At 44.2% G+C, this 16,464-nt stretch overlaps 1 protein-coding gene across 1 annotated transcript in view; it reads left to right on the top strand.

Moving 5' to 3' along the window:
* Nucleotides 1-303: 303 nt before the first annotated feature.
* The window catches only part of DYRK1A (dual specificity tyrosine phosphorylation regulated kinase 1A), a 96,902-nt gene continuing 80,741 nt past the window's right edge, over nucleotides 304-16,464 (top strand). Inside the window, exon 1 of the mRNA XM_081908725.1 lies at nucleotides 304-1,210. The gene's annotated coding sequence lies outside the window, so the exon portion shown is untranslated. The remainder of the gene's footprint in view (nucleotides 1,211-16,464) is intronic.

Here is a 16,464-nt window from a genome sequence, read left to right as displayed (position 1 = left end):
AGTCTCCGAGAATGCATCGGGCCGCTCCCCGGCTCCTTTCCCGAACGGACTCCCCCAGAAAAACCGCAGCGAGCCAGAGCCCTCTTCGAGAAGGCGCTAATGACAGCAAGAGCGGTGCGTGCCTCGGAATTTATAATATCACCGGACGGCGGGGAAGGGAATGAAGCAGCAGTCGCCAAGGCGACCAAGCCCCGCCTTCGGCCGTTCCTCTCCTCTCCATCAGCGCGGATTCCCGCCTGGGAGGGGCGGGGCTCTTTCGGCGTGATTGACAGTTGCCATAGTAACAGGCTCTTCTCGTCGCCATTTTGTCAGTTGGACTTTTTTTTTTTGAAAAAAAAAAATTCCTTCCCGCCCGAATTATAACTTTACATTGGTTCATCTCCCTTCGGATTTTTTCACGGAGGAAACGGAAGAATTACCCCGCTTTGGTCCGCGGTAGCGAGGCGAAGCGGGGTGAGCGTGCGTGTAGACAGGAGTGCTCCGAAGCGCAGTTCCAGAGAAGCCGGCTCGGCGGCATCAGCAGCAGCGCTCGGGAGGGGGAGGAGAGCGGGGGGCTGACTGACTGACTGGCTGGCAGGCAGGGAGGGGGCGCGAGGGAGAGGGAGCGAGCAAGCGAGCGAGAGAGGGAGAGCGAGGAGTTCCCGGGGGCTCGGTTCAGCGCTGCGCTCCCCTTCTCGCCCGCGCCGCTCTTGCGCTCTCCGCTCCGCTTGGCCTGGGCTCAGGCAGCAGCCGGAGCTGAGGTGCCGCCGCGCCGTGTCCGGGCCCCGCTGCCGATCGCTGCGCAGGTTTGGAACGCGCGCCATTTTGTGAGCGATAGAAAATCTGCCCGGCCAGGAAACGCCGCGGATCCGCCCGCCGGGCCGGGCTGCCCTCCTCCCGCAAGAGGGAGGTGGGTTGTGGGCTCCGCTCCGGGGCCGAGGCCCTGCTCTGCTCCCTTTCTGCACAGGGCCCGAGCGTGGCGGACTAAGCGAGGCAAGCCGGCTGAGGAGGAGGAGGAGGACTGCGGAGACGTTGGCTGGGCTGGGCCGCTGGCTGAGGCGGGGAATGAAGTGAACCCACCACCACCACCCGCCGCTCCTGCTTGCTGCCGCTGCCGCCCCCGGCCACCCCCTCCCTCCTTGCATCCCGGGAAAGGAGGCCTCGGCCAGGAGCAGGACGACGACTGCGGCCCCCGGACGCGGACTAGAGGCGGCCACCGCCCCACACACGGGTAAGCGGCAGGGCCTCTGGCAGCGGGGCCGCCGGCTCAACGGCACAGGGAGAGGGGCCGCTGCCATTTTGAAGAGGGAATCTTGGCCGCCCCGGTGGGGAGGAGAAGGAGGTGGCCGACCCAGCGGGAGGAAAGGCAGGTGCCGGCTGTCCCTCCACCCGCCGTTACTCTCCGGCTAGGCCTGGAAAGGCGAGGGCAAGCTCCGTCCGTGCTCTAAATCGTGAAGGTGACGGCTGAGGCCTGGGAGACCCTTCCCACCTGGCTATGGGATTGGTCCTGAGAGCCCGGCGTCGCCCGTACCTGGGCCAGGATGGCAGAGGGGAGGAAGGAAGAAGTTTCCTTCGTAACCCCCTGGGCAAGTGGCGGAAAGTCAGCAGCTCTCACATAGCACCTGTTGTAGGGATACGGGTGATTTTTAGGTGCTCCTCAGTAGGTATCTGGTTGACTGGTATGGAAGTCGGGTTTGGCCATGGGAAATCTGGTGTTTCCCGTCACGCCTGGGTCACTTGTACCCATGTACTCTGTCACTCAGGGAAGGTTTCATTCCCTTGCCAAAGACGCCAGAAGCAAAAATAATTCATCTGAATTGGATCCTTCTGTCATGTGGTGGGGTGAAATCAGTTATCCCAACTAGAATAAGCATCTCCCAAATGATTCGTTTCTCTCATTCTTTAATTGCATTTTATGCCAATCCCAAACTGCTTTCACTAGGAAGTAGATTTTATTGCAAAGGGACTTGCTTTCAAATGAGTATGCTGCACATTTTAGTTGAGTCTATACTCAACTAAATGGGTAAAGGGTTTTCCCATCAAGACTCTTTGATTAGCTGTCTGGTCACTGTTCAGTTATCAAAAAATAATCTATTAAGTTAACCAACAAATTAACTAATATAGTTCACTTGTTATCTTAATCTTATGTATGTACATATACTAAAGCAATTTTTGAGTGAATATTTCTGGATTTCACATAGACAAGAAGTTGAACTCTCAGGATGCAAAGGTGGAAGTCCCATTGAATTAAGTGGGACACTTCCCATTAAATTGAATGGAACTTCTGAGTAAATATGCATAGGATTGTATTGCTGACATACAGATGTTATGATGATAATCTCCTCACTGGGGAAAATTAGTTTAATATGAACCTGATTCTTCATAGAACTTGCCTGAAACTATTAAGAGAGAGAGAGAGAGAGCTCATTCTTTGCCAGAAAGGTTGGCACCTTAAGCCTAAATACTTGCTCTAGTACATTTGCTTGTTGTGTTGACCTAAGGACATGAAATACGTTGCTGTGAGCACTCAGTTTGCCCCATCCTGTAATCTTTGCTGGCAAAGCAACTTTTCAGATGGGGTGCACTGTCTGCTTTGCATGTTTAAAAAAATCTGTTAGGTGGTTTTCACAGGTAAGGAAGGCTATACATGTCAAGAAATTGTTCTGAACTATTCTGATAGTACCATCAGTTAGGAGAATAGTTCACTTTGCATAGCCTTAAATTCCAGATAAAGTATTAAAGCTTCAATTCTAACCATGCTTACTGGGAGTAAAGACTTGCTTCTGAGTAGATAAAGAACAGCACATAGACTGTTCATATAAACTCATTCAATTTATATATTTATATATTAAATTATAGTTGAATTCTTTCATTTCCATTTATTTTTTTTATTTTGTGAAAGCATGGTTGCAAGCCTTAGATGCTTCAGTAACTGGAGTCTAAAATCAATGAATTACAGTGCATTCTTGTTCATATTTACTTAGAAGCAAGTTTAGCTGTTTTCATTAGTTTCATTGGTTTATTTCCCAGTAAGTATGTTTAAAATTGCACGTGAAAGTTCTAGTTAGTCATATTCAAAGTAGCCCCATTGAAGTAAATGAACTTCATTGATTTCAGTGGGTTGACTCTGAGTGTAACTTAGTTGGATAGCACCCTAACTTGGAGCTGTCTTCTTTTGGAGTCTTGGTAGGAATACCATTCTACTTGCCAGACTATAGTATTGTTTCAAGAATTATAAAACTAATGCATGTCATAGTAAAATGTATGGTATAACCCAGTTTTACTGTGTGTAAACTTTTGAACCAAAGTTAACATGTCTGTTTAGACAACTCTTCTAAACTCTTCTAAGTCTGAGTTAAATTGTCATGGTTGTTGTTTCACTGTACAGAACAGGACAGTTAGAAGAAAGTTAGAAAGTAGATTGGCACTGTGATGCCATACAGTAATTTAGACCTCCCATCTTCTAAAATACATTTTCAGTGCAATTCTCTGGAACCCACAGAGAAGATTGGGGGAGGCTTTATTATGGAGGAAGGAGAGGAAGGGATAATTTTATTGCATGAGTGGTAGTATTCAAACTAAGTTATTTCAAAGTAAGTTCTGTTCAAAAATTCAAAGTATTATGAAATTGATAAAAATATGGAATAAAGAAAAGTTATATTTACAGTCCTATGCTGTGCATGTTTATTCAGAAATAAGTCCCACTGAGATCAAAGGGGCTTACTCTCTGGTAAGCATGTTTAGGAGTGCAGCCTCAATATCCTTTTTAAGAACAGTTGCACAAGGTAAAGTTTGAAATTTCTTATAACTGGCTGCTACTCTTGTCCTTAGTTTACTTTTAAAGAGATTTTGTCAGGTTTAATCTGGCTATGGTTTTTCTAATGGCTGGGAATTTCCTTGCCTTAATCCTTAGTAGATACTGTATTTGTAATACATAGTGTTATGTATTGGTAATTTTGGTATTGAAACTTGGGAAAATGAGTTTTAACTTTTGTAATAGTGACACAAAAGAGATATATGATATTGAATGAAATTGATTAATTGTACAGGTATCTTAGTTTGATACAAGAATTCTGAACAGTTTTATTTAGCCTTACTGTTTTTTATTTTCTAAAAACTTAATGAAAGTATCTGAGAGATGATTTCCTTCCCTACAGACCTTCTTGGGTGTTAAGCTCAGCAGTGGGGGCCATCTTGGTAGTTTGGTTGCCCTCGGAAGCTTGGGGGAGGGGGCAGGAGGTGATATAAGAGAGGTCATTCTCTGTGGAAGCCCCTAAGTTGTGGAACTCCTGTCCCACAGAGGTATGTCTGGTACCTTTGCTATACAGTTTTCAGACAATGCTGAAAACACCTTTTTACCCTGACATTTGATATCTGAAATGTATATATTTAGGAATCACCATACTTCTGTGGCTATAAAGTTTTGAATGGTTGTAAACTTTTTAATGTTGCATTTTAAATTGTTGTGACCCACTCTGGGACCTTAGGGTAAAGGGTGAGTAATAAATAAAATTAATAATGTTTCTCTTACTAATTATGTAGAAGGTGCACAGTATACTGTATTTTTCCATGTATAAGACTAGGTTTTTTTCTTTAAAGTAATGTCAAAAATTAGGGGGCATCTTATACATGGGGCCATCTCCCTCCCCCCATTTTCTTAAATCCAAGTCCTAAAAAATAGGGGGCATCTTATACATGGGGGCGTCTTATAGACGGAAAAAATATGGTATTCACTGACAAGTTACATAAAGTTGAATTCTGTTGAAATCAGTGAATTCTACTGAACTCAGTCCTGTACATGTCTACTTAGAAGACAGCTACATTGCATTCGGTACTCCTTGATAGGGTTAGTATAGTATTGTAGCCTCAGTGTATACAACTAATAGTATTTTCTTTTGAAGACAGTGTATGTTGGCTTCAGGAAAAAATTACCTGCAGATCTTTGGGAACAAGCATTGCTCATGGAGGTTTAAAAGTCTGACATTAAATCTGGAACACATAGACATGTGTCTCACAGGGAGCTATGTTCAGTAGTTTAGGAAAGTGAACCAAAGTTTCTTGAAGCATGGTCTAGTTCTAGCTGTCAGCTAGGAGTTCAGAAGAGCTTAACAACCTTATTAATGCTAAACTTCAGTAGTCAGAATTCAGGAATTTATCGTTGGTTTTTAAAGTCAGTGGTCGTAAAGTCTTACTTGCACTGCAGACAGACGTTTAATAGGATTATACAGAGGAAGGCAAAGTCTGGCCATTGGTCATCTAGCTCAGTATTATGTACTCTGACTGGCAGTGGCTCTCCAGGGTTTTAAGCAGGGTTCTCTCCCAACCCTATCTGGAGACATCCGGGGATTGAAAGTAGGACCTTCTGTGTGAAATCAGGTGCTCTATCGCTGAGCCCCAACCCTTCCTTATTTTGAAGCAAACTAAAGTTTTCAGTTAAGTGTAAAATGATGCATGTTAGCACATAAAATCTTCACATTATGAGTGATAATCAAAGTTAGACATACAGTGGAAAAATTACTTGACTCCATTGTTTTCAGTGGGTCTGCTCTGATTATGATTTAATTGGCTATCTCTCAGTTGTATACTGATGGATGTTAAAACTGGTAGCAGTGACTAAACAGGAAAGGGAATGTGGGGTCCAGGTAGATAGCTCAATGAAAATGTCAACTCAGTGTGCGGCAGCTATGAAAAGGGTGAATTACATGCTATTCGTTGTTAGGAAAGGGATTGAAAATAAGATAACTACTATTGTAATGCAGTTATACTATGTATGCTATGGCCAAACTTGGATTACTGTGTACAGTTCTGGCCACCACATTTCAAAATCCATACTGTAAAGCTGGAAAAGGTACAGAAAAGGCCATCCAGAATGATCAGAGGGCTGGAACTCATTTACTATGAGCAGTGTTAGAAATTAGCCAGGTGCCAGGTATGTTTTGCAACTAGTGCAGGTCCAGTTGCGACCACATAGAGACATCTCCACCTGGCTGGCCTCTCCAGCTTGCTTAAGCAGGTAAGCAGAATAGCTTATTTATTACATTTATATTCCACCTTTTTCCTCCATGGAGTACATGGTTCATCCTGCTCCTCAGTTAATCCCTACAGTGACCCTGTGTTAAGAGGCTGTGATTGACTCCAAGGTCGCTCAGTGAGCTTCATGGCTGAGTGGGGATTTGAATCCTTATCTCCAAGGTCCTAATCTGACACTCTAACCACTATACCACACTGGCTTCCTAGGGTACTTCTGTTACGGGGCAGCTATATAAATCAAGTAGGTAAATAAACATAGGGAAAGTAAAATGTCAATTAGAGAAGGATCTGAATTTTTTTTTGAAAGTTTGATTTTTGTTTTATTCTGGATTGTTATATTTGATGTTTTAATGTGTTGTAAACCACTTTGACGTGGGTGGTGCTGTGGGTTAAACCACAGAGCCTAGGACTTGCTGATCAGAAGGTCGGCGGTTCGAATCCCCGCAATGGGGTGAGCTCCCGTTGCTCGGTACCTGCTCCTGCCAACCTAGCAGTTCGAAAGCACATCAAAGTGCAAGTAGATAAATAGGTACCGCTCTGGCGGGAAGGTAAACCGTATTTCCGTGCGCTGCTCTGGTTCGCCAGAAGTGGCTTAGTCATGCTGGCCACATGACCTGGAAGCTGTACGCCGGCTCCCTCGGGCAATAAAGCGAGATGAGCATCGTAACCCCAGAGTCAGTCACGACTGGACCTAATGGTCAGGGGTCCCTTTACCTTTACCTAAACCACTTTGACATTTTTCTTTAAAATATAAAGCAATATATAAATAAAATGAATAATGATATTATTCATAATAAACATCACTAGAGGGGATGGTGACTAGACATTCTGTTGTGGCGATCATAACCCAGGTTGAAGGTGCCATTTGGCGATTTGCTTACATATCTGAATTTCTAAAACTGACTGAGAAAAGGCTACAATGTTTCAGACTTCTCAGTTGAGGGGAAAAAAGGTGGCCAAGGGGCGACAAGAGGGATCTATATAAAAGCATTCATATTTTGGAGTACTGGATAGAGAGAAATCTTCTCTCTCCTCCTAATTCTAGGGGTTTGCAAAAGAGTCAAGCTAGACGAATGAGAGTACTTCCTAAAATGCACAATTAATTTATAGAATTTGCTGTCACAAGATGTGGTTGGCCACTATCTTACATAGCTATAAAAGGGGATTAGACAAATTCATAGAGTATAAGCCTGTCAATGGCCACTAGTCATTGATGGCTATATGGAATTTCCAGTATTAGTGGTAGTATGTGTTTAAGTATTTGTTGCTGAGGAGCATCAATGGGATAGTGCTGTTGCCTTCAAGCCTGGCTCTGGAATTCCAAGAGGCATCTCAATGCACTGTGGGACATGGGAAGCTGGACTATGTGGACCTTTAATCTCAGATGGTAGAGTTCAAGTTAGGTTCACAAGTTATTTACGAGTATTTTTTGTTAATATACAGTGGTCCAGTCTGCATGGCATATTAATATCTGTAGCTAACAACAAACCATGGTGTAGTTAATGGGCAGCGTACTTGCATATGCTCCAATAAAGCTCTTGCTCTGCTCTTATCCCACTCACACTGCATCATTGGAAAACAAATATGTGATGTCTGAACCCAGGCTTTCAGTTTCTCTCTCTAAATGAACAGTGAGCAGTAAGTCAGGAATAAACCTTGATTATTGATTGTGGCTTGTTTGGGGAGAAACTGAAAGCCTGAGTTCAGACATAATCACAAAGCCACACTGGCTTGTTCTCAATAGTGCAGAGTAGCAAGAGTGGAACAGCAGCAGAATGAAAAACTCTTGAGCAACGTGCACTACTAGCATGCTGTGTGTTCACTTTAAACCATGTTTTGTTTTGAATTGTTGTTGAACATGACATGTGAACTTAGCCATTGTAGAACTTCAGTAAAATGCATGGGTTGGAAAAGGGGATTGAATATATATATGATAGGCCTTAAAGACCTTAAGTATACAGTCGTAGCTTGCTTGCTGAATGCCTTGGAACTCGCACCTTTCGGCTTCTGAACTACTGAAAACTGGAAGTGAGTGTTCCGGTTTTGAAAAAAATTTCAGAAGCCGAACATCTGGTGTGGCTTCTGCGGCTTCCGATTGGCTGCAGGATGCTCCTGCAGCCTATCGGAAGCCGTGTCTTGGTTTTTGAATAGTTCCGAGAGTTGAAAGGACTCGCGGAACGCATTCTGTTCGAGAACCAAGGTCCAAGTGTACTTAATTGGAATTGTGTTTTTGGATGTGATTCTGTATATAGCTGTGATTTCTGCATTGCTGGGGTGAACTAGATGTCCATTTGGTCCATCCCAACTCTACAGTTCTATGATTCTGTATTAAGTTATGGCCACTGCCTTAGCTGGTTTAAAAAGAAGATTCAAAACACTATCAGTAGCAATTGGCCATGATAGTAAAATGGAACCTCCAAGTTGTTCTATGCTGATGAGCTTACTGGAAGCATGTGACGGATCACTGTGGAAAAGGAATGCTGTCTTATATGGACTGTTGATCTGATTTAGCAGTACTGCTCTTATGATCAGGCTGTAAGCAGTTTTTTTTAAAGGAATTGTCTTTGAATTAAGTTTAAAATCTGAATATGAGTGAATTAAACTGAAACTTTAATTTTTAGAAGAGAACAGTTCATTTTAAAACCCTGCCAGTCAACTTGTGGTCTATCTTTTCCTTTTCCTTTACACAAATGCTCGCTAATCATTCAAAGTCCCTTTACCTGGTTTCTGTCCCTTCTCAATTATTAATTTTTCTATCCCTGCATCAGCTCCACTTCTCTTTCTCTCCTTCACTCTAACCATCAGGGACCCCCTATCTTCCACATTTGCAAACTGTGTTGCTATTTTTCTCACTCCCCATCCCAGTTCTCAGTCCCATTTTGCCTGGGGACAACACGAAAAAGGGGGAATGTCAAGTTCTAGTTAGTTAATTGGAGAAAGGCCAGTGACATAGGACAGCCCATCCCTTTAGTATGAATGAAACTTTGTTCCCTGGCAGGCAAATGCAAGAATTAAATATTTCCGTAGTTGCTCTGTCTAAACATAGAATGTAGTTATGATCAACCATGCTTTATGTATTATGTAAGCTACACAAAAGTAACAAAAGTATCTGAAGAAGTGTGCATCCACACAAAAGCTTATACCTAAAACTACTCAGTTGGTCTCTAAGGTGCTACCTTATAATTTTTAAATTTTTTTGGAAGGATTCTTTTAAAGACTTTCTTGGCTCATATAACTTTTTTGAAGACTTGATTCTTTTAAGGGAGTTTTTAGTTTTTTAAGAGTCTTTTTAACTATCTTTTTAAAGAATTGTTTTAATTTATTTTGACAAAAGTAACAGTAACTGATAATTTTTGTGAAAATATATTTACAACTTCATTATGAGCAGAAATAGCTCCTAAAATGTTTTTAAATTCTATTTATGAACTTGACTGCTCTTTGACTTGTGTGACTTTTCTTGCTTATTATTGAATATTCAAATTTAGAACTGACTGCTTTAGTGAACAAAAAAATATACAGCGTCATGCATGCAGGGATTTCATGCACTACCTGTAGGTTCATGAGGGGAGGAGGATCTGGAACTTCTGAAAGTTGCGTCTGTTTTAGTTAGCTGATTGGGGTGAAGTGGTTGATCTATAGGACAAAGTTGCTGGCTATAGAGAAAAGCTGAAATCACTTTTCAAAAGGCAGTTCCAACTCATGAGGGGGGAGGAGTAGGTATTGTACTGGGAAAATGTTTGCAGATTCAAGAAGCAAAGCAGGAATGGGCCTGAGTAGAATGAGTTGGAAAATATATGAGCTGTCTGCAGTAGGTGGTTGTAGGTGCCACACAGTGCTTTTTCGTTCTGAGATAGAACCTGTATCTGGACTATACACTGCAGAATAGAGATGCAAGAAAAGACTAGTAGAGTCTTGTGCTCTGGTGCATAATTCTTGTTCACAATTACTGGTACAGTATGGATAATTCTCTTGTGAACTAGAAAAGTGTAGCTGTTTTGCAGCTGAACTAGTTCTGCCTCCCAGCATCTATGTGTGGCATCTGTTTATCTTTAAGTGTGAGCACATGTGTAGGTATTTCTCTTTAAGTGTTCGTGCATGGACACTTGGGGTCAGTGTTATGTGCAGAGGAGGGCAACCAAGATGATCAAGGGTCTGGAAACAAAGCTTTATGAGGAACGATTGAAGGAGCTGGGTATGTTTAGCCTGGAAAAGAGGAGATTGAGAGGAGATATGATAGCCATGTTCAAATATCTTAAGGACTGTCACATGGAAGAGGGAGCATGCTTATTATCTCCTGCTCTTGAGGGTAGGACTCAAGGCAATGGTTTCAAGTTACAAGAAGGGATATTCTGACTAATCATGTGAAAAACTTTCTGACAATAAGAGCTGTTTGGCATTGCAACAGACTCCCATTAGAGGTGGTGGACTCTCTTTCCTTTTGGGTTTTTAAGCAGAGGTTGCATGACCATCTGTCATCTTTAGCTGAGATTCCTGCATTGCAGGGGGTTGGACTAGATGACCCTTGGTTCCCTTCCAACTCTTAAGATTCTATGAGGCCTATAGTTTCCCATGGAAAGAGCAAGACTTAAGCTCTTTGTGGGAATCTTTCTATGGCTGATGATACCGATATATGGTCTGGCTCACACAAGTGTTCAGAATTCCCCAGGCGTGTTTTGTGACTGGCATGGGTCCAATTGCGACAAAGTGGAGATTTCTGGATGCCAGGTTGGTGACTGACATCTCAGTCTGGCTGGGTGAGGCTCCCACATGAGCCAGGAGACTCGCGTGCAGCAAAAGACACACGTCTTGTGCTTTTGTATTGCTGTGTGGGCAGCAAACTTTGCTTCTGTGCTGCCGGACAAGCTGCGATCCTAGGCACACTTTCTTGAGGGTAAAAATGTCCCTCTGGACTTGAAGTATGGGGCATACTTCCAAGCAAATGCACCTAGGGAGAAAGAAGGGGAAGCACACTGCCAAGCTTGCCCAGCCCTGTCTTTCATGAGGCAGTTGCTTGGCACCTTGGAGCAGCCACGCTGGACCAGCCAGGCCTCCCCAAGAGGCATCTCTCTCTCCCCCCCGCCCCCCCGACGGTTGCAGTATTAGTTCATGTGGTGCTGGTGGCGGGGAACCTATAATTTGTAAAACGTGCAACTGAATTGTTAAATATATTAATGTTGACGGTGTATTTACTGTATTGCTTTGCAATCTTGCCGCCCCCCCCCCGACCCAGGTGTCTAGAGATTCTGTTGTGGTGACTGAAACCTAGATTTAAGGTGCCATTTGGTGAATAGCTTACATATCTGAGTTTCTAATGCTGGTTCAGATGTTCTGCAATCAATGTTTGGGTGATTGAAAGTACAGTGGTGCCTTGCAAGACGAAAATAATTCGTTCCGCGAGTCTCTTCGTCTAGCAGTTTTTTCGTCTTGCGAAGCACGGCCATTAGCACCTTAGCGGATTAGCGCTATTAGCGGCTTAGAAAAAAGGGGGGAGGGGAAAAACTCACAAGAACTCGTAAGAAGTTTTCGTCTTGCGAAGCAAGCCCATAGGGAAATTCGTCTTGCGAAGCACCTCAAAAACGGCAAAGTCTTTCGTCTAGCGAGTTTTTCGTCTTGTGAGGCATTCGTCTTGCGGGGCACCACTGTAAGCTGTAATGAGCTCTGGGCTTATACATTCACCACTCCTCCTTGTCTGTATTCAAGAAAGAGAGTGAAAGCTCCTGCTTCAATTTTAGATCAAACCACTGTTCCCAATTATGTATGGGCTTGGGTTATTATGCCTTGTTTTAACCAAAGTTTAAATAAACTAAGAACACATTGTGATTTCATATCCTGGTTTGTTCAGTAACTTTGGTTAGAACAAGCCACAGTTCCCTAGATTTGAACGTGACATGGAATTGTGGTTAGTTCTAGAGTAAAAGTGGAAGCTTTCACTCTTCTTGCACATAAAAAAAGCAGGGAAGGGTAGCCCATAAGCTTTTGCTGCAACTTGTTCCCTATCACCTAAACCTAAATCTATAGCACCTAAATCTAATCTAGATTTTAGGTGATTTTCTGAACTGGTGATTAATATCAGATAATGTTACTTGACACAATAGTTGTATGTAATATTTTTAGATATCCTTTCATATATAGGCAACCGTGTTTCAGAAAGCTTTTAATGTTTGATCCTTTAATGTTTTCCTTTATACTTCATTGGAAACTGCCAGAATGGCTGGTGCAACCTAGTCAGATGGATAGAGTACAAGAAATATATTCTTATAATTGCTATATACCATATTTTTCTCTCTATAAGATGCACTTTTCCCCCTCTAAAAATTAAGGGGAAATGTGTGTGCGTCTTATAGAGCGAATGCAGGCTCCATGGCTTCAGGGATAGCCGCCAAAAGCCTCCAGAGCTCCCGCTGCACTCTGGAGGCTTCGTGTTGCTTTTGCTGAAGCCAGGAGAGCGAGAGGGATCAGTGCACACCGATCCCTCTTGCTCCCCTGGCTTCACTTCGCTGGAAAGGTGCTGTGCAACTTTCCCTCTCTGCGCAGCGCCCCTTCAGCGAAGCGGGAGGAGAAATGGAAGGGGCTCCGTTTCTCCTGCCGCTTCGCTGAAATGGTGCTGCGCAGAGAGGGAGAGAATTTTTCTTTCTTGTTCTCCCCCTCTAAAACTAGGTGCATCCTATGGTCAGGTGCGTCCTATAGAGCGAAAAATATGGTAAATAATCTTTCAGTGGCACTGCGTTTTCATAGAAGCTGGTCTATATCCTTGTGAACAGCTGTAATATTAACTTCTCCTACATTCTGATCTCATGTACAGTGGAACCTTGGTTCTCGAATGGCTTAGTTGACAAACAAATTGGCTCCTGAGCAGCGAAAACCCGGAAGTAAGTGTTCTGGTTTTCGAACATTTTTCGGAAGCTGAATGTCCGATGCAGCTGCCGGTTATTGTTTCCTGGGCGCCTGCACCAATTGGAAGCCACGCATTGGTTTTCGAAAGTTTCGGAAGTCGAATGGACTTCCGGAACAGATTACGTTCGAGAACCAAGGTACCACTGTATTAGGATTCCTGTGTGTGCTTACTTTGGAGTAAGTCTCAGTGCATTTGAATCTTCCAAAACTTTTGAGGTTCACTGTTGTGTAAATATACCTGTTTTCAGACATCCACACATTAATCTGGGATTATCAATATTTAATAAAATGTATACCTCGTGGTAACTATTTTTATCCATGTAAGATAGGGTAAAATAAGGTTGCTGTGTTAAAAACCTGTGCCCCATGTATGTTCCTGTTTAATTTCTATGCCTGGCTAGACTGCAGGGAAGTACATTGATTCACCAAATGGATTTGGCATGATTTCGGTTTGCACAAGGAGTTTTATTATAGTTTTGTTTTAAACAGGATTGCAACATTTTACAAGGAAAGCAGGGTAGGGTATTCTGACTATATAACTGAAACAGTTAGCAAACAGCCACAGTTGTTACATACTATAACATAGTTTTATATGCCAAGTAAAGATTAGTTACTTTGTACATTTCAGTTTTACACTAATATAAAGGAAATGGTTTTGATATGAAGGAAATTGAATTTCTGTCATAAACTAGATTGTATTCTATGGTAAAGTGACTTTATTTGGTGTGTCTTCTACATGTCTGCTTTCCCACTATCAAAAACATTGGCTAATTTATCTGTGCCAATTAATCACTGAAATATGCAGTTATGGTGTGGCACACCTTAATGTTTCTGTTTTCCTTGCTGATATCTGAAACCATGGTTTGATAGCAACCAGCATACCTTTTTTAAACAACTCTTTCTCATAACCTCTGCTAAGGCCTTCAGAGCAACTTACAAAGTAATAATATAAAATCATATCAAAAGCTAAACAGCAAAATCCTAATAATTAAAGCCAGCAGCAAAATTTAAAACAGCTGCAAAATTTTAATGTCAACACCCTTTGCAGTGACAGATGCTTGGCAGAAAAAAAAAGTTTTAATCAGACATCGAAACATTTTAATAGAGTTGGCCTAATGGATTTCTGTTGGAAGGGAATTCCATAGCACTGTTAGTGGTGGTACCTAAATCAACACTTCCCTTGGTGTACTTAATACAGTGGAGCAGGGAAGAGGCAGAGCATATAGAGCAGGATTGGTTTATATTCCACCCTACAGAGGTTAGCAGGAACTGGAAATCCTTAATCAGGGCAATCTGTCCATGACAAAGGAGTTAGTAAAGGATTCTTCCATTCTTTTTTCAAGAATAGCACCAGAGGTTTGATAGGTTTTTCCCTTCTGAAGTTTTCCCTAAGTTGTACACAGAGTCCTTTCCCTCTCAGCTCTATCTCTCTCAGCTCAGGGTGTCTTTTCATTTCTCCATACATGGCCTGATTCCACTCCTGCAACACCACAACTCTGCCACTTGGCTGTTTCATTTTTCTAAACACCTGTGTGAAGAAATTCTCCATTTCACCATGTTGCCTCTAGTTCTACCACTATATCCTCCTGCTCTTGCAATCCTTCATCCATATTGTTTTCTGAAATCCCTGTGTCATCTTTAATTCCAGTTTTGGTTTCATCCTTTTGTCCACTTTCATTCATTTCATCAATCTCAGCTCTAATCACTTTTATTTGCTCATCAAACAATTGCTGAAGGATGCCAACAGTCAATGGAATGTCAAACAATGTATGTTAAATGTTCTTGATCTTAACAATTTAGTTTCCACCTTAAGATCTTCACAGCATTATCTCTTAACAAAACACTTTCCTTTCCCACAGAGGAAATATGAAGTAGCAAAATTACTTTCGATTTCGAGGCAACACTTTTGTTGGAAAAACAGAATTAAAAATTAAGATTCTTAGTCCTCAGAACTCTCATGATTGTTTAAAACTTTCTTGGTTCAAATAATTAGACCATGGTTTTTTCTGCCTTCAGCTCTTTAATGATAGACTCTTCTTAAAGCCGGCAAGTAGCTTACACACCTGATGTAAATTTCAACTGGCAAACAGAGAAACATTTTTTAAAAATACCTTTTTTCAGGGCTCTTACGTGGCTTTTGGGTAGCATGTTGATTCCTCCTCTCTAAGTCATTTACCTCCATCCAAGATCCCAGACAACTTCTCGGGCTCCAGACATAAAAAACAGCTTTTTTCTGAGCATCAGATGTTAATCCCCTGTTCACTCTTATCTCCAGAGTGAATTCTATAGATTTATGTCTTGGATATAATCAATCACCAAGTAATTATTTCATCGGCAACCTGCTAACAGAAGACATTGAGTCTGCCATGTTTCTCCCCTGGAAGTCCATCCCATTGCTGCTGCTGACCTTTGCAAGTTCCATTACAGTGGTGCCCCGCAAGACAAATGCCTCGCAAGACGAAAAACCCGCAAGACGAAAGGGTTTTTCGGTTTTTGCGACGCTTCGCTAGACGATTTCCCTATGGGCTTGCATCGCAAGACGAAAGCCCATAGGGAAATCTCGGGGACCTTTTTTTAAATGCTGGCGGTGGGGAGCAAAGCCTTTTCACCCCCTCCGGACTTCAGAAGAGGTCCAGGAAGGCCGGCGGGGGCGAAAGGCTTTGCTCCCCACCGCCAGCATTTTAAAAGCGGTCCGGGATAGCAGGGAAGCGCTTCCCGCTATCCCGGACGGCTTTTGAAGGCAGGCTTTTGAAGGCTGCCTGCCTAACCGGGGGCTTTTAAATCGCCCCGGGACTGTCCGGGGCGATTTAAAAGCCCCCGGACAGCTTTTGAAGCCTCCCCCCGCCGCCCGGCTTCGGGGCATCGTCCCGATGCCGGGCGGCGGGGCAGGAACGCCTCCCCCAGCCGCCCGGCTTCGGGGCATAGTCCCGATGCCGGGCGGTGGGGCAGGAACGCCTCCCCCCGCCGCCCGGCATCGGAACGATGTCCCGAAGCCGGGCGGCCGGGCGGGAAAGCCTCCCCCCGCCGCCCGGCTTCAGAACGATGTCCCGAAGCCCGGCGGCGGGGCGGGAAAGCCTCCCCCAGCCGCCCGGCTTCGGGGCATCGTCCCGATGCCGGGCGGTGGGGCAGGAACGCCTCCCCCAGCCGCCCGGCTTCGGGGCATCGTCCCGATGCCAGGCGGTGGGGCAGGAACGCCTCCCCCAGCCGCCCGGCTTCGGGGCATCGTCCCGATGTCGGGCGGTGGGGCAGGAACGCCTCCCCCAGCCGCCCGGCTTCGGGGCATCGTTCCGATGCCGGGCGGTGGGGCAGGAACGCCTCCCCCCGCCGCCCGGCATCGGAACGATGTCCCGAAGCCGGGCGGCCGGGCGGGAAAGCCTCCCCCCGCCGCCGGCATCGGAACGATGTCCCGAAGCCCGGCGGCGGGGCGGGAAAGCCTCCCCCCGCCGCCCGGCATCGGAACGATGTCCCGAAGCCGAGCGGCGGGGCGAGAAAGCCTTTGTCCCCCCTGCCTGCCTTCCCAGGGGCTTTTAAATCGCCCCGGACAGCGGAGAAGTCCTCCGC

Source organism: Podarcis melisellensis, assembly GCF_964234715.1.
Source record: "Podarcis melisellensis genome assembly, chromosome: 4".
NCBI lineage: Eukaryota > Metazoa > Chordata > Lepidosauria > Squamata > Lacertidae > Podarcis > Podarcis melisellensis.
Note: the sequence above shows the minus strand (reverse complement) of the source record. Positions and strands in the feature narration are given on the sequence as shown.